The following is a 17650-nucleotide window of genomic DNA, read 5'->3' on the forward strand; positions in this document are numbered from 1 at the left end:
GCTTTTAGTCGAGAGGGCGAATGTACGGGTTGGGAATGTACGGGTCTCCCTTCCCCCGCCCGGCAACGCCGGTACTGGAGGACGTCACAGGATCGGTGAGTCTCCAAAATCCGCTTCGTGCTGTTGCGAATATGCAGGACTATGTCCGATGTTGTGCTGCTCTCCGACCATGAGAACTGCAACGTCATTGTTGACTGGCCATCCCCTTCCCTCCCCCTTCCCCCTCCCCCACTCCCTTCCCCCTCCACCCTACCCCTCCCCTTCTCCCCTCCCCTTCTCCCCTCCCCTTCTCCCCTCCCCTTCTCCCCTCCCCCTCCATTTTCCCCCTCCCTTTTTCCCCCTCCCTTTTCCCCCTCCCTTTTCCCCCTCCCTTTTCCCCCTCCCTTTCCCCCTCCCTTTTCCCCCTCCCTTTTCCCCCCTCCCTTTTCCCCCTCCTCCTCCCCCCCTCCCCCCTCCCTTTTCCCCCTCCCCCCTCCCCCTCCCTTTTCCCCTCCCCCTCCCCCCTCCCTTTTCCCCCTCCCCCCCTCCCTTTTCCCCCTCCCCCCTCCCCCCTCCCTTTTCCCCCTCCCCCCTCCCTTTTCCCCCTCTCTTTTCCCCCCTCCCCCTCCCTTTTCCCCCTCCCCCTCCCTTTTCCCCCCTCCCCCTCCCTTTCCCCCTCCCCCTCCCTTTTCCCCCTCCCCCTCCCTTTTCCCCCTCCACCCTACCCCTTCCCCTGCTCCCCTCCCCCCTCCCTTTCCCCCACCCTTCTCCCCTCCCCCCCTCCCCCCCCCCCGTTCCCCTCCCCTCCCCTCCCCCGCCCGGCAATGCCGGTTACTTCTGCCGGGTCCCCCCCTACCCCCTCCCCTGCTCCCCTCCCCCTCCCTTTCCCCCACCCTTTCCCCCACCCTTCTCCCCTCCCCCCCTCCCCCCCACTCTCCCTCCCCCCTCCCCCCCACTCTCCCTCCCCCCTCCCCCCCCACTCTCCCTCCCCCCCTCCCCCCTTCCCCTCCCCGCTCCCACCACTCCCCCCTCCCACCCCTCCCCCTCCCCCCTCCCACCCCTCCCCTCCCCCCTCCCACCCCCTCCCCCTCCCCCTCCCACCCCCTCCCCCTGCCCCCTCCGTCCTCCCCTCCCTTCCCCCTCCACCCTACCCCTCCCCCTCCATTTTCCCCCTCCCCCTCCCCCCTCCCCCATCGCCCCACCTCATGTGCACTATTCATTGCCCCCACCATACGACTCACCCCACCGCGTGCGCACTACTCATCGCCACACCTCGTGCACACTACTCATCACCCCACCGCACGACTCCTTGGCCCACCTCGTACGCACGACTCATTGCCCCACCGCACGACTCAGCCCACCTCGTGTGCATGACTTAACGCCCCACCACACGACCCTCGCAACACCTCGTGCGCACGACTCATTGCCCCACCTTGTGCGCACTATTCATTGCCCCACCATACGACTCACCCCACCTTGTGCGCACGACTCATCGCCCCACCACACGACTCCTCGCCCCACCTCATGCGCACGACTCATCGCCCCCACTACACGACTCGCCCACCTCGTGCGCATGACTCATCGCCCCACCGTACGATTTGCCCCACCTCGTGCGCACGACTCATCGCCCCACCACACGACTCCTCGCCCCCACCTCATGCGCACGACTCATCGCCCCACTACACGACTCGCCCACCTCGTGCGCATGACTCATCGCCCCACCGTACGATTCGCCCCACCTCGTGCGCACGACTCATCGCCCCACCACATGACTCATTGGCCCACCTCGTATGCACAACTCAGCGCCCCACCACACGACTCGCCCCACCTCGTGCGCATGACTATTCTCCACCATATGACTCCTCGCCCCACCTCATGCTCACGACTCATTCGCCCCACCTCGTGCGCACGACTCATCACCCCACCACATGACTCCTCGCCCCACCTCGTGCGCACGACTCATCACCCCACCACATGACTCCTCGCCCCACCTCGTGCGCACAACTCATCGCCCCACCACACGATGCCTCGCCACACCTCATGTGCATGATTCATCGCCCCACCACACAACTCCTCACCCCACCACATGACTCCTCACCCCACTCGTACGCACAACTCATCGCCCCACCACACAACCCCTCGGCACACCTCGTGCGCACGAATCATCGCCCCACCACACAACTCCTCGCCCCACCTCGTGCACACAACTCATTTCCCCACCTTGTGCGTACAACTCATTGCCCCCACCACACGACACCTCGCCCCACCTCGTGCACACTACTCATCACCCCACCGCACTACTCCTCGGCCCACCTCGGGTGCATGACTCATCGCCCCACCACCTGACTCCTCGCCCCACCTCATGCGCACAACTCATCGCCCAACTTGTGCACACGACTCATCGCCCCACCTTGTGCACACGACTCATCGCCCCACCTTGTGCACACGACTCATCGCCCCACCTCGTGCGCACGACTCATCGCCCCACTGCACGACCCCTTGCCCACCTCATGCACACATCTCGCACCATTGCATGTGCACGACGACTCACCCTACCGCACGAACACACCAACTCCTCACCCCACCGCGTGCACACACACAACTCCTCACCGCACCACGTGCACACACACTGAACTCCTCACCGCACCGCGTACACACACACTGAACTCCTCACCGCACCGCGTGCACACACAACTGTTCGCAACATTGAATGCGTATGACTCCTCACCCCACCATGGGCACACACACACAACACCTCACCCCACCGTGTGTACAACACACAACTCCTCACAACATTGCATGTGCACGACTCCTCACCCCACCGCGTGCACACGCAACTCCTCACCCCACCGCATGCACATACACACTGAACTCCTCACCGCACCGCGTGCACACACACTGAATCCCTCACCGCAACCGTGTGCACAAACACACATCTCCTCACCCCACCGCATGCACACACAACTCCTCATCCCACCGTGTGCACACACACTGAAATCCTCACCCCACTGTGTGCACACACGCAACACCTCACACCATTGCATGCGCATGACTCCGCACCCCACCCCGTGCACACACACTGAACTCCTCACCCCACTGCGTGCACACATACAGCTCCTCGCACCATTGCATGCGCACGACTCCTCACCCCACCCCGTGCACACACACTGAACTCCTCACCCCACTGCATGCACACACACAACTCCTCGCACCATTGCATGTGCACGCCTCCTCACCCCACCCCATGCACACACACACAACTCCTCGCACCATTGCATGCGCACGATTCCTCACCCCACCCCATGCACACACTGAACGCCTCACCGTACAGCGTTTGCACGACTCAACCTATTGCACGTCCGCGATTCCTCACGTTGTCACGTGTCCACGAATCCTCACCAAATCACGTGTCTGCCCTCCTTTTGACAAGGGGTCGGTTTACGGGAACATCAGAGGGTTTAATCTGGAGTGTGTAACACACGCAGGTAATTACATTTACAAATGACTTGCCCGGGAGCCGAGACGAGATGTAATGAAATGAAACGCGCTGTTTTTCCAGGCACTGGGTAATTCATTAGAACGGCTGCTACAGGTCTGATCCAATATGTAAAGCAGAACTAGTTGCTGCTTTTAATTTGACTCCATCTCGCCATCTTATCTGCATAACCTCCTGCTTTCTAGCGGAATTATAAAGCTTGACGTTTTGTCCAAGCTGAAAGAGCTCGATTCCTAAAGGCGGATGTTTTACCGTATTTCAGACCACAGTGGAAATCTCTTTTCAGTTTTCTGCCAGATTTTTTTGTGCATATAGTCGAGGCTCATGGAAGAGGTGGAACACAGCATTTACCATAGGTACTTGCATTATGTGAAAGCGTGGCTTGTCTGGTGTTCTCATTTGAACCGACGGGTTGTATTACCAGGACCCTGGGTCTTCCGACTACTTTACCGGTTTCCGTTGTTCCCACGTTATTGTGGAGCTGGTCCGGGAAAGCTTCTGTCCTAGGTCTTTCACGATCCGGCTGGCCAGGCCTGACGTTTGACTGGAGCTTGTCTGAGCAGGAATTTGTACTAGCAGACGGGATGGTGCACTTTGTGATGCAAAGCCTTGCATTCCAAACACCGGTCTGACAATTTGTAGTCTGCTCGGCAATCGAACCTGGACGAGAGAGCTCAAAGGTAAGAGTGCTACCTCTGCACCACCCGATCAGGCTGACATCCCTTGTTGCCCCATGTGCGTAATGTAAAGTGCTCTCCCCTCTGTGCTCACTCCCCTTCCTCGCATCTTGCTCAGGTTGATGCCGTGGAAGCCTTCAAGATTATTGGAATCTCCTGCGATGAAGCTGAGTCTATGGGCCGATCACTTCGCCATCGCAGACAGGTTGGTGGTCTCTGTGTGTGTTGTACCGCTTTCTTTCTGGTCTTTCGCCCTCTTCCCTTTCCGTGCTTTGCCCCCCCCCCCCTCTTCTCCCCCCCCCCCCCCCCCCCCCATGTTTCTGCAGGGCTCACACGATCCACCATCAACCACCTTCTGGTGAAACTACCTAAATCCAGGATCCATGCAAACCTTCACTCTTTTGTTCCTCTTTATTCCACCTCTGGAATCAACTTCCACATCCTCTTCCACAGCTGTTCCCCACCATATCAGACCCTCGCAAATCCTAAACCATTATCTTTTCTACCCTCATTAATCCCCAACCCAAATCCCTCCTCCTTCCAATTTTCCCTTCTTGGAATTTCCTTTTGTGTCCAACTTGTCCAATCCTTGCTTGCGTGTTTTTCGTCCTATTTTTGTCTGTTACATCCTGGTCCATTCACAGTACCAGCTCTTCCATGAGCCTTGACTGTGTATACAAAAAGAATGTTCAGCCTGGCGGAGATGTGGGCTCTACCGAGTGCCGTTCTAGTTTCGATATCCGTTCTAGTTTCGATATCCGTTCTAGTTTCGATATCCGTTCTAGTTTCGATATCCGTTCTAGTTTCGATATCCGTTCTAGTTTCGATATCCGTTCGTTTCGATATCCGTTCTAGTTTCGATATCCGTTCTGGTTTCGATATCCGTTCTGGTTTCGATATCCGTTCTGGTTTCGATATCCGTTCTGGTTTCGATATCCGTTCTGGTTTCGATATCCGTTCTAGTTTCGATATCCGTTCTCGTTTCGATATCCGATCTAGTTTCGATATCCGTTCTGGTTTCGATATTTGTTCTAGTTTCGATATCCATTCTAGTTTCGATATCCGCTCTAGTTTCGATATCCGTTCTAGTTTCGATATCCACTCTAGTTTCGATATCCGTTCTAGTTTCGATATCCGCTCTAGTTTCGATATCCGTTCTAGTTTCGATATCCGTTCTCGTTTCGATATCCGTTCTGGTTTCGATATCCGCTCTAGTTTCGATATCCGTTCTAGTTTCGATATCCGTTCTGGTTTCGATATCCGTTCTGGTTTCGATATCCGTTCTGGTTTCGATATCCGTTCTAGTTTCGATATCCGTTCTAGTTTCGATATCCATTCTAGTTTCGATATCCGCTCTAGTTTCGATATCCGTTCTAGTTTCGATATCCGTTCTAGTTTCGATATCCGTTCTGGTTTCGATATCCGTGCTGGTTTCGATATCCGTTCTAGTTTCGATATCCGTTCTGGTTTCGATATCCGCTCTAGTTTCGATATCCGTTCTGGTTTCGATATCCGTTCTGGTTTCGATATCCGTTCTAGTTTCGATATCCGTTCTGGTTTCGATATCTGCTCTAGTTTCGATATCCGTTCTAGTTTCGATATCCGTTCTGGTTTCGATATCCGTTCTGGTTTCGATATCCGTTCTGGTTTCGATATCCGTTCTGGTTTCGATATCCGTTCTAGTTTCGATATCCGTTCTAGTTTCGATATCCGTTCTAGTTTCGATATCCGCTCTAGTTTCGATATCCGTTCTAGTTTCGATATCCGTTCTGGTTTCAATATCCGTTCTGCCGTTCTGGTTTCGATATCCGTTCTAGTTTCGATATCCGTTCTGGTTTCAATATCCGTTCTGCCGTTCTGGTTTCGATATCCGTTCTGGTTTCGATATCCGTTATAGTTTCGATGTCCGTTCTAGTTTCGATATCCGTTCTGGTTTCGATATCCGTTCTGGTTTCGATATCCGTTCTGGTTTCGATATCCGTTCTGGTTTCGATATCCGTTCTGGTTTCGATATCCGTTCTGGTTTCGATATCCGTTCTAGTTTCGATATCCGTTCTAGTTTCGATATCCGTTCTAGTTTCGATATCCGTTCTGGTTTCGATATCCGTTATAGTTTCGATGTCCGTTCTAGTTTCGATATCCGTTCTGGTTTCGATATCCGTTCTGGTTTCGATATCCGTTCTAGTTTCGATATCCGTTCTAGTTTCGATATCCGTTCTAGTTTCGATATCCGTTCTGGTTTCGATATCCGTTCTGGTTTCGATATCCATTCTAGTTTCGATATCCGTTCTAGTTTCGATATCCGTTCTAGTTTCGATATCCGTTCTAGTTTCGATATCCGTTCTAGTTTCGATATCCGTTCTAGTTTCGATATCCGTTCTAGTTTCGATACCCGTCGCAATTTTCAGGAACCCTGGTGTCGGGCTAGCGGCTAGGGTGCCAGCTTAGGATCCAAGGATCCTGGGTTCGAATCCCGGTCGATCGCTGAATTAACGCCAGGGGGGTTGACTCAGCCTGTCATCCTTCCGAGGTCGGCTAATTGAGTACCAGTACACTGGTAATTCCCTGTGTGTCGTAAAAAGGCGACAAACAGGGTTGGCGGCAGGAAGGGCATCCGGCCATAAAACATTGCTTCAAAAAGGGGACCAAAAAACAACAACCACGGTCCCCGAAAAAGGCCAACCCCCGCTTTGCGGGGAAAAATGGCCTCTAAACAGTGGTTTTTTCGATATCCGTTCTAGTTTCGATATCCGTTCTAGTTTCGATACCCGTCGCAATTTTCAGGAACACATCCCCGACATAAACCAGAGTATTAACATGTGACGTCCTCCTGACCTTGTGACTTGAAACAATTACTCGTATACCTATTTCCATTTTCATTATGTAGGTACGGTCTCTCATTTACTAAAGAAAGCTCGATTACTTTTTTCCTGTGCTGCTTGTTTTATTTTGGAAACTGAATGGAAAGGTGGAGGAACTTAGGTTCTTGAAAAAGCCAGCGAATATTACTGGCTTGCTCTATATTTGGATATCACATCGTCTTGTCTTTATTCTGGTTTCAATCAAACATAGAAGTGGATTTGCCATTCCAGAGATTTGACTGTTTTTAAATCTTTCAAGATGTAAAACAGTGCAGGAATGCTCTTCTTCTTTTTATTTTACGTTGGCATAAGGCGAACGGAGGAGTTTGTAGGCCTACATATATCACATGCAAAACATGCTATGAGAAGAGAGTTAGGTGCTCAAGATTGAAAAATGCTAACATATGGGCAGTTTGCATCAGAGGAATTGGGGCAAACTTCAAGGAGCGATTGTGTAGGGTGCAGAATAGGTATATTCCTGTGAGGTGTAATGGTAGAGACAGAAAGAGACCAAGGTGGATTCACAATTTTTTTTTCTCAAAAGAATTTTTTTTTTTCTCTCCCCTCTGGGTGATTTCAGAAATTTTATTTTTCTCGAAACCCAAGGCCAAGAGAGGGTAAATGCGACTGCTTGTATTGCCACAATGCGACTACCCACCACGCAGCCAGCACCAAGAGAGAGAGAAAAATGGCGATCCTCAGCCTTTTTGTTCCCTGGTCTTGAATGTCATATGATGACATCCGCGCTCCAATCAAAGAGTCCATCGTAGCAATCCATCGCCCTGACCAATCATCACCTCTCGGAGCGAGCCCCACATCCCTGTTTGCTTGGTGTTGCGATGACTCGGCTGGTGGCGTCAGTGGTAATGTTTGATGTGTGAATCCGGTGGCTTTTATTTAGTGGGATTTAATTTAGGTGTGGAATGCGTGGCTGGTGTTGCATATGTCATAAGGAACAAGGTAAAACCACAGAGGCAACTTACATACAGGGAATTCATTACCCTTATACCCTACCTAATTAACATAGCTCCACCCCTCGCCATGGAACCGTAGCTTCTGCAAGGTTCACTGCAGTCGTTACCGTTCCAGCCTTAACACTTACCGACTTACACTTAATTAGTCTATGAAATAAATTAGGAGGGGCTGTGGAAAGCGAGCAGCAGCTAATTTACCTGTTCTCCTTACCGTTCTACACCCCTTAAGCAACATTTCAAATATTTACAACTCTTGTGTCCACACTCCTAACTCTTGGGGCAGGAAGAAAAATGTCAACACATAAAGTCTACCTTAACCATGAAACCTTAATTAAAAATGCAAAACGCTTATACAAGACCCTGGGTCCCTCTAAAGACCACGTCCCCTGGTGGATGCCACAACACCCAACGTTACCTGCGGAGCCATCCCAATTTGCCCAAATTTCCGCGGGCCCTGTCCTGGTGTTACGGGTGAGTGCCATGGCTTGGTGGATCTTCCCCCATGCACTCACACAAACCCCAATAATCATTGCAATAATCATCAAAACACTCATTTCACCCCCCCCCCGCCCCCGCCCCCACCTTGCAAGACCATGGCTGAGATGTTATTACACACATGTGATCCTCAACTAGGCAGCGGGGAGGTACCGTACAAGCAAGATGGTGGGGGCGCTTCAGGCTGTGGTGCCCGCAGTCCAAAGAGCAAGTTCCCGACTTGCGATTTCTTCACCACCTCCTTCAATTCTCGGGCCCGTGGCAGCCAAACAGCTCCTTAGCTGTCGTCCCGCTGGGAAGGTCTCCACACCAGGCTCTTCGGCCTCAGGCTCTCATAGCCTCAGGGTCGCCAGGGGTCTCCATACCTTGAGGCGCCCAACCAGATCTCTTGCCGACACATTCCCAATTTCCAGACACCACTGGCTGCCAGGGGAAAATTACTTCAGGGGGAGGGGGGGGGGGGGTGCAGTCACGGCTCCTCCAGAGCTTGATCCATACTTGCGGACACACACACCTTCCCCACCCATAAAATCCACAATAACATTTCCTCCCCCGCTGCCATTCAATTCTCAACACATCATGCAATAAAGATGTCATAAAGAGATACTGCCATGGCCTTCGTACATGTGAACTTCCCATATTCACCATCACTCTTCAACCACAATTCAATTTCCATTCTCACGACCACACAAAAACACAAAACCTCTACGCATAAATAAACACCACCCACAAGACACTTTGTGGCACACACTCCGATTCCCCTCACCGACCATGCCATCATTCTCACCTGCCCCTTTCCCAAATTACTCACGTCCCAATTTATGAGCAAGTACCAAAGCCCTGGGACAGTAAACATCAAGGCCTCTTACCTTATGTGCAGGTAGTCGCAGGTTGGTCGGGTCCAAGAGTGCCATCCACCCTACCGAATTCCAAATTATATGGGGCCAATCCATTTCCCCAAATTTCCTTTTATCTGGCTGTACTGGCAAGCATGTGGATCCGCCTCCTCCGATGACCTTTACTACACTACTACCCTTGGCTACGACAGCTCCGCCCCTCTACCGTGTAAGAGCTAACGGGTAAGTTGAGCAGCCAAAACGCCAACATGGCCCACAAGTGTCCATAAGGGCGCGACCCACCATCTATCCTTCGGCCCCCCTAGCCTAGGGACATTGGGACTCGCCCCGGCTGGCCAATGTGGTGAGCACCTGCCGCCAACTCCACCATTTCCTAGGTCTCGTACCTGGGGGGCACGGTCGCAGTGCGTGGCATCCACATCACGTCCCCTGCACCTCCACATCATCCCCCAGTCTGACAAAATGCAGCCCCCAGTGCCCACCCACATATGACCACGCCCAAGATCTAGTCGACAGCAGTGTTCCACCAGGAGACCCAATCCCAGAAGACACGGTCTGCACACCTCGGTCACCCAAAACACCATGTTGACCCCCAGACTGCCCAACTCCATCTCTACAACCCCGTATCCCAATATTGGTGCAATCGCCCCCACAGCCAGTTGAAGGCTGTGTCCTGCTACTCTGTCCATTTTTGTCCCAGCCTCCAACACTTTGGACTAACACACCTGGATCAATAATGGTGTCACTGGTTTCAGTGTCCAAGCCTCCAATACTTTGGACTAACACACCTGGATCAATAATGGTGTCACTGGTTTCAGTGTCCACCATACCTTCACAAAATTCACCCTTAAATTTGGCATCTAACCCTCAGATTATCCATGCCAATTTTTCCGCATTTCACTATTTTCACCAAGCAGCCTGGTGTTGGCTTAGTGGTTGGGGTGCCGGCTTTGGATCTTAGGATCCTGAGTTTGAATCCCGGTCGATTGCTGAATTAACGCCAGGGGGTTGACTCAGCCTGTCATCCTTCCGAGGTCGGCAAATTGAGTACCTGTTTGCTGGGATGAATGATCCGGTGTGTACCTCGATTTAGACTAGGTACACTGTATCCCTGCGCATCGTAAGAGGCGACTAAGGGTTGCCGTCAGGAAGGGAATCTGGCCATAAAAAAAACATTTCCTCAAACGGAACCATGATTGTCATGGGGCCCGCAAGGCTAACCCCCACTCTAGCGGGGAAAAATGGCCTTAAAACGATCATTCATTCATTCATTCACTCACTATTTTCACCAAAGAAGGGCGCTTCTCCATACACTTGCCAGCCGAGCATGGCCCCGTATGCTCGGCTTGTTCCAATTTCCCAATTCAATCCCATGGCTGTCTTCCCAAGCCGAGAGTCCACAAATCACAACAGATCATCTGTGGAAGATCATGCTCACATCATCACGTTCCACAGATGCCCCAATGGTTGTCCGGTGGGCTATAATCCATTCCTGTCCATGCAGTTCGATCTGCGTCCATAGACCAGCACAGCATGGCAGGTCACATGCTGGCTGTCCCAGAGTCTCAGGGAGAGGCTGTCAGGCCGCATACCCGGGCGGTCACCACATCAGGCCCTTGTTGGCCGTCCATGGTGCCGCCACCAAAGCGCGACCCACAACACCACCCCTAGTGGTCTTCATGATGCACCATACCAGGTGCCTGTGAGAAACCACCTTGGGCCCCGGGAGGTCCTAACCCCCTCCAGGGTCCGGCGACCCTGTCAGCCCAAAACACTCACTCAGACGGTGCTCCGATGGACAAGGGACGCCACACTCCACCAGACCCCCCCCCCCCCCCCCCCCGTGCGGCCCAGGTCGTGCAACGACACCCATGGTCGGACACCACGTCCAAATATTGCCAGCACAGCCCCCCAGCTGGCTAGCATAAACAAATTTTGAAAGGGTCAAATGTTACACGAGGCCAACCCCAATGACCTCTCCTGGTCCGAATTCCGCAGCCCGGGGACCAATTCCCTCCACAGCTGCGCCAATTTCAATTTAATTTCAAATTTACTTTTTTAAAAATTGGCCTCGTGTGCCCCCAACCGCAGCTGCTGGTTACAACCCTTCCTTCGGGTTTTTCTGCCCCTCCCTGCAGCTGCTCCAAATTCACGATAGGGATCGCTTTTTCCGAGGCTCTATCTCCCGACTCCTCCATGTCCGAGTCCAGCTCGCGGCCTTAACACCCCCCCCCCCCCCCCAAAATGGGTATTCAATTTCAGAGCCTCTCATACCCAAATGTGGCTCGTGGTGAGGGTCCCCTGGGTCACCTTAATCTAGTCCTGGAGATGCTTAACGTACCGACTCACCTCTTCCCACAGACAATCACCGCTATGTTGGACCCGAGCAACCTCTCCCTTGATGGTATTGTCTCAGGTCTCCAACTGCTCCTGCATCAAATCACTCACCCTTCCGTCAGTCAATTGCAGCCCCCACAGGCCTTTATCAATAAACACCCGCCCGTTACGCGGGCTTCCGACCCCTTTACCTCTTCAGCCAATTTAACCCCCTGTTGTTTGAAGAGTCCCCATTCATTGCCATTGGCTACCCCCTATAAATGTAGCAGTATGTTTTTATAGGTATTATAATATAACTATATTAATACAATGAAAGTAGATCGCACAAAAATGTGAAACAATTCTGGAGATCTCATGTAACAAAAAAACTGCATCGTAAAAAAATAATTATGGAGCGCTGTCGACTGTATTGCCATGGCTTGCAACAGCAGCCTGTAGAGCACACTCCCGTTAATTATCTTCAAAAAAGGGGTGTTTACATTTACTCAAACATCCAGTTTTCATTCATGCGGTCCCTTGGAGTTCCCTTAGTATGCATGCAAAATCTGGGGCCGCTCGGTTTCATGATTTTGGAGTTATGGAGGAGACACACAATAATACACACATTCTCTTTTATTAGTCCCCTACTGGGAGGGGACTATAAATTTGCTCTCTTGTCTGTCTCAGTGTTTCACCTGTGGTTTTCTGCACTTTTTTATTATAAGTTACAGAACAAGTTTGAGTTTTGGGACGTTTTGCCAATTTTTCACGGAGTTATGCCCTTTTTGGACTTAAGAAATATCACATGTTATACATGGGTCAGTTTTCAGCTGCCCTGACTACCTGACCTGACTCCACCCCAAATTAAGCAGCACAGATCGGCAGGCCTTAGGCCTAGATGTTAGTCCATGTCTCAGTGCAATTGGAATGATCCCAGGTATATAACCACGATGTTTTAGAAGTTGCGGAAGGCGAGAAGACGAGGCCATTTCGTAGGGTTCAAAGCTTGTTTATTCAAACAGGAATCTCCAGCACACTCTAACGCGAACGGAAGTCGTCACGCTTTTATAAAGCCAAAACCCTCTTCGGAGGGCGTGGCTCCGACAACCGCGCGTGCGTCACGTCCACACAACAAAAAGCTCCACAGGCCCATGCACGTGTATTATGACCAAATAAGGTAATCGCTACATGCACATAAGGTAACCGCCACATGCGCATAAGGTAACCGCTACATGCGTCCCCCCAGAATGCACTCCACGGGCATGTACGTAGTTCGCAGGCGCGCTCGGCAGTGCCGAGAAGGCTCGAGCAGTGCTCGTCCTCGGTACGCGCGAAAAAAACGCTGCCGTGGGGTTGAGCCGACCGAGGGGCTGGTCAGGTCCTCGGGGGAGGCTGCCGAGGTTCCTCCCGAGGTTGCAGGTCGCGGGCAGTGCCGAGAAGGCTCGAGCAGTGCTCGGCGTCGGTGCACGCAAAAAGCGGTTGAGCCAACCGAGGGGCTGCTCACGTCCCCGGGGGAGGCTGCCGAGGTTCCTCGCGGGCCTCCCGAGGTGGCAGAGTCGGAGAGGTAGTTGCGCGAGTTGCAGCTGTAGTTGTAGAGTGAAGTTGCGCGAAGGTGACGAGCAGCAGTGCGCGCGAAGGTAACTAAGCAGCCATGCCGCCAACGTCAGTGCGCGCGCAAGAGATGAGCAGCAGCGCGCGTGAAGGTAACGAAGCAGCCGTTCCGCCAACGTCAGTGCACGCGCAAGAGATGAGCAGCAGTGCCACCCACATCCCGTAACTGCGTCCCTTCAGAGGGTCCTGGAGCAGGCTTGCCCCTCCGATTGTAGAGGAGGAGCCGAGTGCGGTGCGCGAACCACATGGCCGCTCGTCGTCGCCAAAACTCCGGCAGTTCGATCGAAACTGCCGTGTTCGTTTGCAGCTCCCGAATCCGTTTGGGGGCAGCCGCGGTCACCAGTTTAGAAGTTGCGGAAGGCGAGAAGACGAGGCCATTTCATAGGGTTCAAAGCTTGTTTATTCAAACAGGAATCTCCAGCACACTCTAACGCGAACGGAAGTCGTCACGCTTTTATAAAGCCAAAACCCTCTTCGGAGGGCGTGGCTCCGACAACCACGCGTGGGTCACGTCCACACAACAAAAAGCTCCACAGGCCCGTGCACGTGTATTATGACCAAATAAGGTAATCGCTACATGCACATAAGGTAACCGCTACAATGTATTATATACGAGCAGGAGTCCCCACGTTGCAGGGGGGAAGGGGGTGAGATTGGGGGGGGGGGGGGGGTGGGAAGGGAAGCAGGAGAGTGAGGGGTGAGGAAGGGAGTGGGTGGATTGGAAGGGGAGGGGAGGGGGAGGTCAGGGGAGAGGGAGGGGAAAGATGTACTACATAATTATACATATTTTGGGGGTGGGGTGGCTTTGACAGGCCCCTCCGTTTTGGGGGAGGGGATGGCGAAGGGAAGGAAGAAATTTTTTCCCATGCAAAGAGTGCTTCATAACCTCAGTGTTGTCCAGGTAAATAAGGAAATTGTAATACCCTCTGCCACCATTACCAGGTGGTGCTACACGGTACACATTTACATCGAGAATTTACGTGCGTCTCCCGGTCCCCCACACTCCCGAATGAGGCCGTGGCTACATAGCTTATGTTACCCCCCAGACAAAGTTGTATTTGTATTGGTACCCTGAGTAAAGTACAAATGTGTTTATCACGAGTACCCGGCATTGCTCAAGCGAAAAAGAAACATTAAGATATTTGAAATGAGGGCAATTATAATGGAAATGCATCATTTTACCTTTTCGTTGAATATATGCTGGTGAATGTACTGTTCATAACGTTTCTGAGTTAAGTATGATGAGGTTCAGGAGGAAGAAGAAGCCTTACCACCCACTTCGACCGCTTCCGGAATTGTTTTATTATTTGTGTTCAAATGTCTGGTGATTGAAGATGGATGGATGGTGAAGATGGATGGTGTCTGGATGGACTGAAGGAAAAGATGAACAAGTGGAAGGAATGTATGGAGACAAAAGGTCTGAAGGTGAATATCGGAAAGACGAAGGTGATGGCAAGTGGTAAAGCATGTGGTGAGGTGGAAAGAACTGGGAAGTGGCCGTGTGCTGTGTGCAGGAAGGGTGTCGGAGTGAACTCCATTCATTGTACAATGTGCGCTGAGTGGGTTCATCAAAAATGTAGTGGTCTGAGAGGGTCATTAACCAGTGTGGCAGCTACATTCAAGTGTAAGGTGTGCACAGAGGGAGCTGCAGATGGAGGAAATGTTGAGTTGGATCTTGGAGACGGCGTCAAGCTGGAAGGTGTGAAAACATTTTGCTGCCTCGGAGACATGCTGAATGGAGAAGGTGGATCAGACTCGGCAATGGTTGCTCGAGTGAGATGTGCATGGAAGAAGTTTCGGGAACTGAGTGGCGTGCTGATGAGGAGGGGAGTGTCGTTGAAGCTGAAGGGAAAGGTGTATGCTGCATGTGTGAGAAGTGTTATGATTTATGGGAGCGAGACATGGGTAATGAACGTAGACCAGCAACGAAGGCTGGAAATGGTGGAAATGCGAATGGTTCGGTGGATGTGTGGAGCATCGTTGAGAGAGAGGAAGACAAATGATGAATTGCGAAAGATGCTGGGAATGGCGCCTGTGATGGATGCTGTGAAGAGGAACAGGTTGAGATGGTTTGGTCATGTGTTGAGGAAGGATGAAAGTGCCTGGTTGAAAAGAGTGATGGAAATGAATGTAGAAGGAAGTGGAGGACGGGGAAGACCGAGAAAGACTTGGCTAAAGATGGTGGAAGAATAAATGCGGGCAAGGGGGTTAACAAGGAGAGATGCAGAAAATAGGGCAAAATGGAGAAGATTGTCATGGGGACCGCAAGGCTAACCCCCACTCTAGCAGGGAAAATGGCCTTAAAATGCATGTTGTGTTCTTGTTGTCTGGTGATTGTTTTGTTTTTATTTATGCGAATGTGTACTTGTATATAACTGTCATTAATCAAAACGGGTTTAGGCACTATCGAGAATTTTTTTTAATCCAAAAAAACAAAAAAAACATTTTCAAATTTTTTTTATTTTATTTTATTTTTTGCCTAAAACATTCCCAGGCATTCACTGATGAACCTCTGAAAGTTTGGCGAAGATCCGTTCAGCCATCTCTGAGAAACATGGCGACACACACACACAGACACAGAGACACATAGACACACAGACACACAGACACATAGACACACAGACCAACGGCTCTCTTAAATAGTAGATGCTCATAAGCCGTATGTATGTTTTTGCTTCATGTGTGTACATCAGGTTATTTGTATTATTTATGGCACTGAATGCGCCATTATACACCGCCCAAATAAAGGTATGTATTTACTGGTGCGAAATTTTCCAGTCTTTTTCCCCTTACCTTACTTACCCTTACCTTTTCCTTACCTTATCGAACTGAAACTTGGTAGGGGACATGTAATGCAAAGCAATTCTCCCTCTTGTTATTATAGATAAGCATATGGCATTCATAAAGTACAAAATAATAGGACTGGAGTATGACTCACATCAATATATATTTAATAGGAGTAAACAGATGCTCTAAGAAAATAACTTGGCAAGCCAAAACAACAACAACAACAACAACAACAACATGCATTTTAAGGCCATTTTCCCTGCTAGAGCGGGGGTTAGCCTTGCGGTCCCCATGACAATCTCCTCCATTTTGCCCTATTTTCTGCATCTCTCCTTGTTAACCCCCTTGCCCGCATTTCTTCTTCCACCATCTTTAGCCAAGTCTTTCTCGGTCTTCCCCGTCCTCTACTTCCTTCTACATTAATTTCCATCACTCTTCTCAACCAGTCACTTTCATCCTTCCTCAACACATGACCAAACCATCTCAACCTGTTCCTCTTCACAGCATCAATCACAGGCTCTATTCCCATCATCTTTCGCAATTCATCATTTGTCTTCCTCTCTCTCAACGATACTCCACACATCCACCGAACCATTCGCATTTACACCCTTTCCAGCCTTCGTTGCTGCTCTACGTTCATTACCCATGTCTCGCTCCCATAAATCATAACACTTCTCACACGTGCAGCATAAACCCTTCCCTTCAGCTTCAACGACACTCCCCTCCTCATCAGCACGCCACTCAGTTCCCGAAACTTCTTCCATGCACATCTCACTCGAGCAACCGTTGCCGAGTCTGATCCACCTTCTCCATTCAGCATGTCTCCGAGGTAGCAAAATGTTTTCACACCTTCCAGCTTCACGCCGTCTCCAAGATCCAACTCAACATTTCCTCCATCTGCAGCTCCCTCTGTGCTCCCTCTTACATTTTAATGTAGCTGCCACACTGGTTAATGACCCTCTCAGACCACTACATTTTTGATGAACCCACTCAGCGCACATTGTACATTGAATGGAGTTCACTCTGACACCCTTCCTGCACACAGCACACGGCCGCTTCCCAGTTCTTTCCACCTCACCACATGCTTTACCACTTGCCATCACCTTTGTCTTTCCTATATTCACCTTCAGACCTTTTGTCTCCATACATTCCTTCCACTTGTTCATCTTTTCCTTCAGTCCATCCATACTTTCCACAATCAACACCAGATCATCTGCATACAACACCTCCCACGGTAAACCCTCCTTTACGTTCTGAGCCAGCACCTCCATCACAGCTACAAATAGTAGTGGACTTAGTACCGACCCCTGATGCACTCCCACCTTCACCTCAAACTCACCACTGTTCCAGTCCTTCGTCCTTACAGCTGTGCGTGCTCTTTTGTACATTGCCATCACTACTCTGATCAACCATTCCTCCACTCCTAACTTCCTCAATGCCCATGTCAATACTTCGCGTGGAACCCTATCGAATGCTTTCTCCAGATCAACAAACCCAAGAAACAACTTCTTCCTCTTCTACATGTACTTCTCCTGCAACTGCCTCACAATGAAGAGCGCATCTGTCGTTCCTCTTCCTGGCATAAATCCAAACTGCA

The sequence above is a fragment of the Myxine glutinosa genome, chromosome 9 (assembly GCF_964187855.1).
Source record: "Myxine glutinosa chromosome 9, kmMyxGlut1.1, whole genome shotgun sequence".
NCBI lineage: Eukaryota > Metazoa > Chordata > Myxini > Myxiniformes > Myxinidae > Myxine > Myxine glutinosa.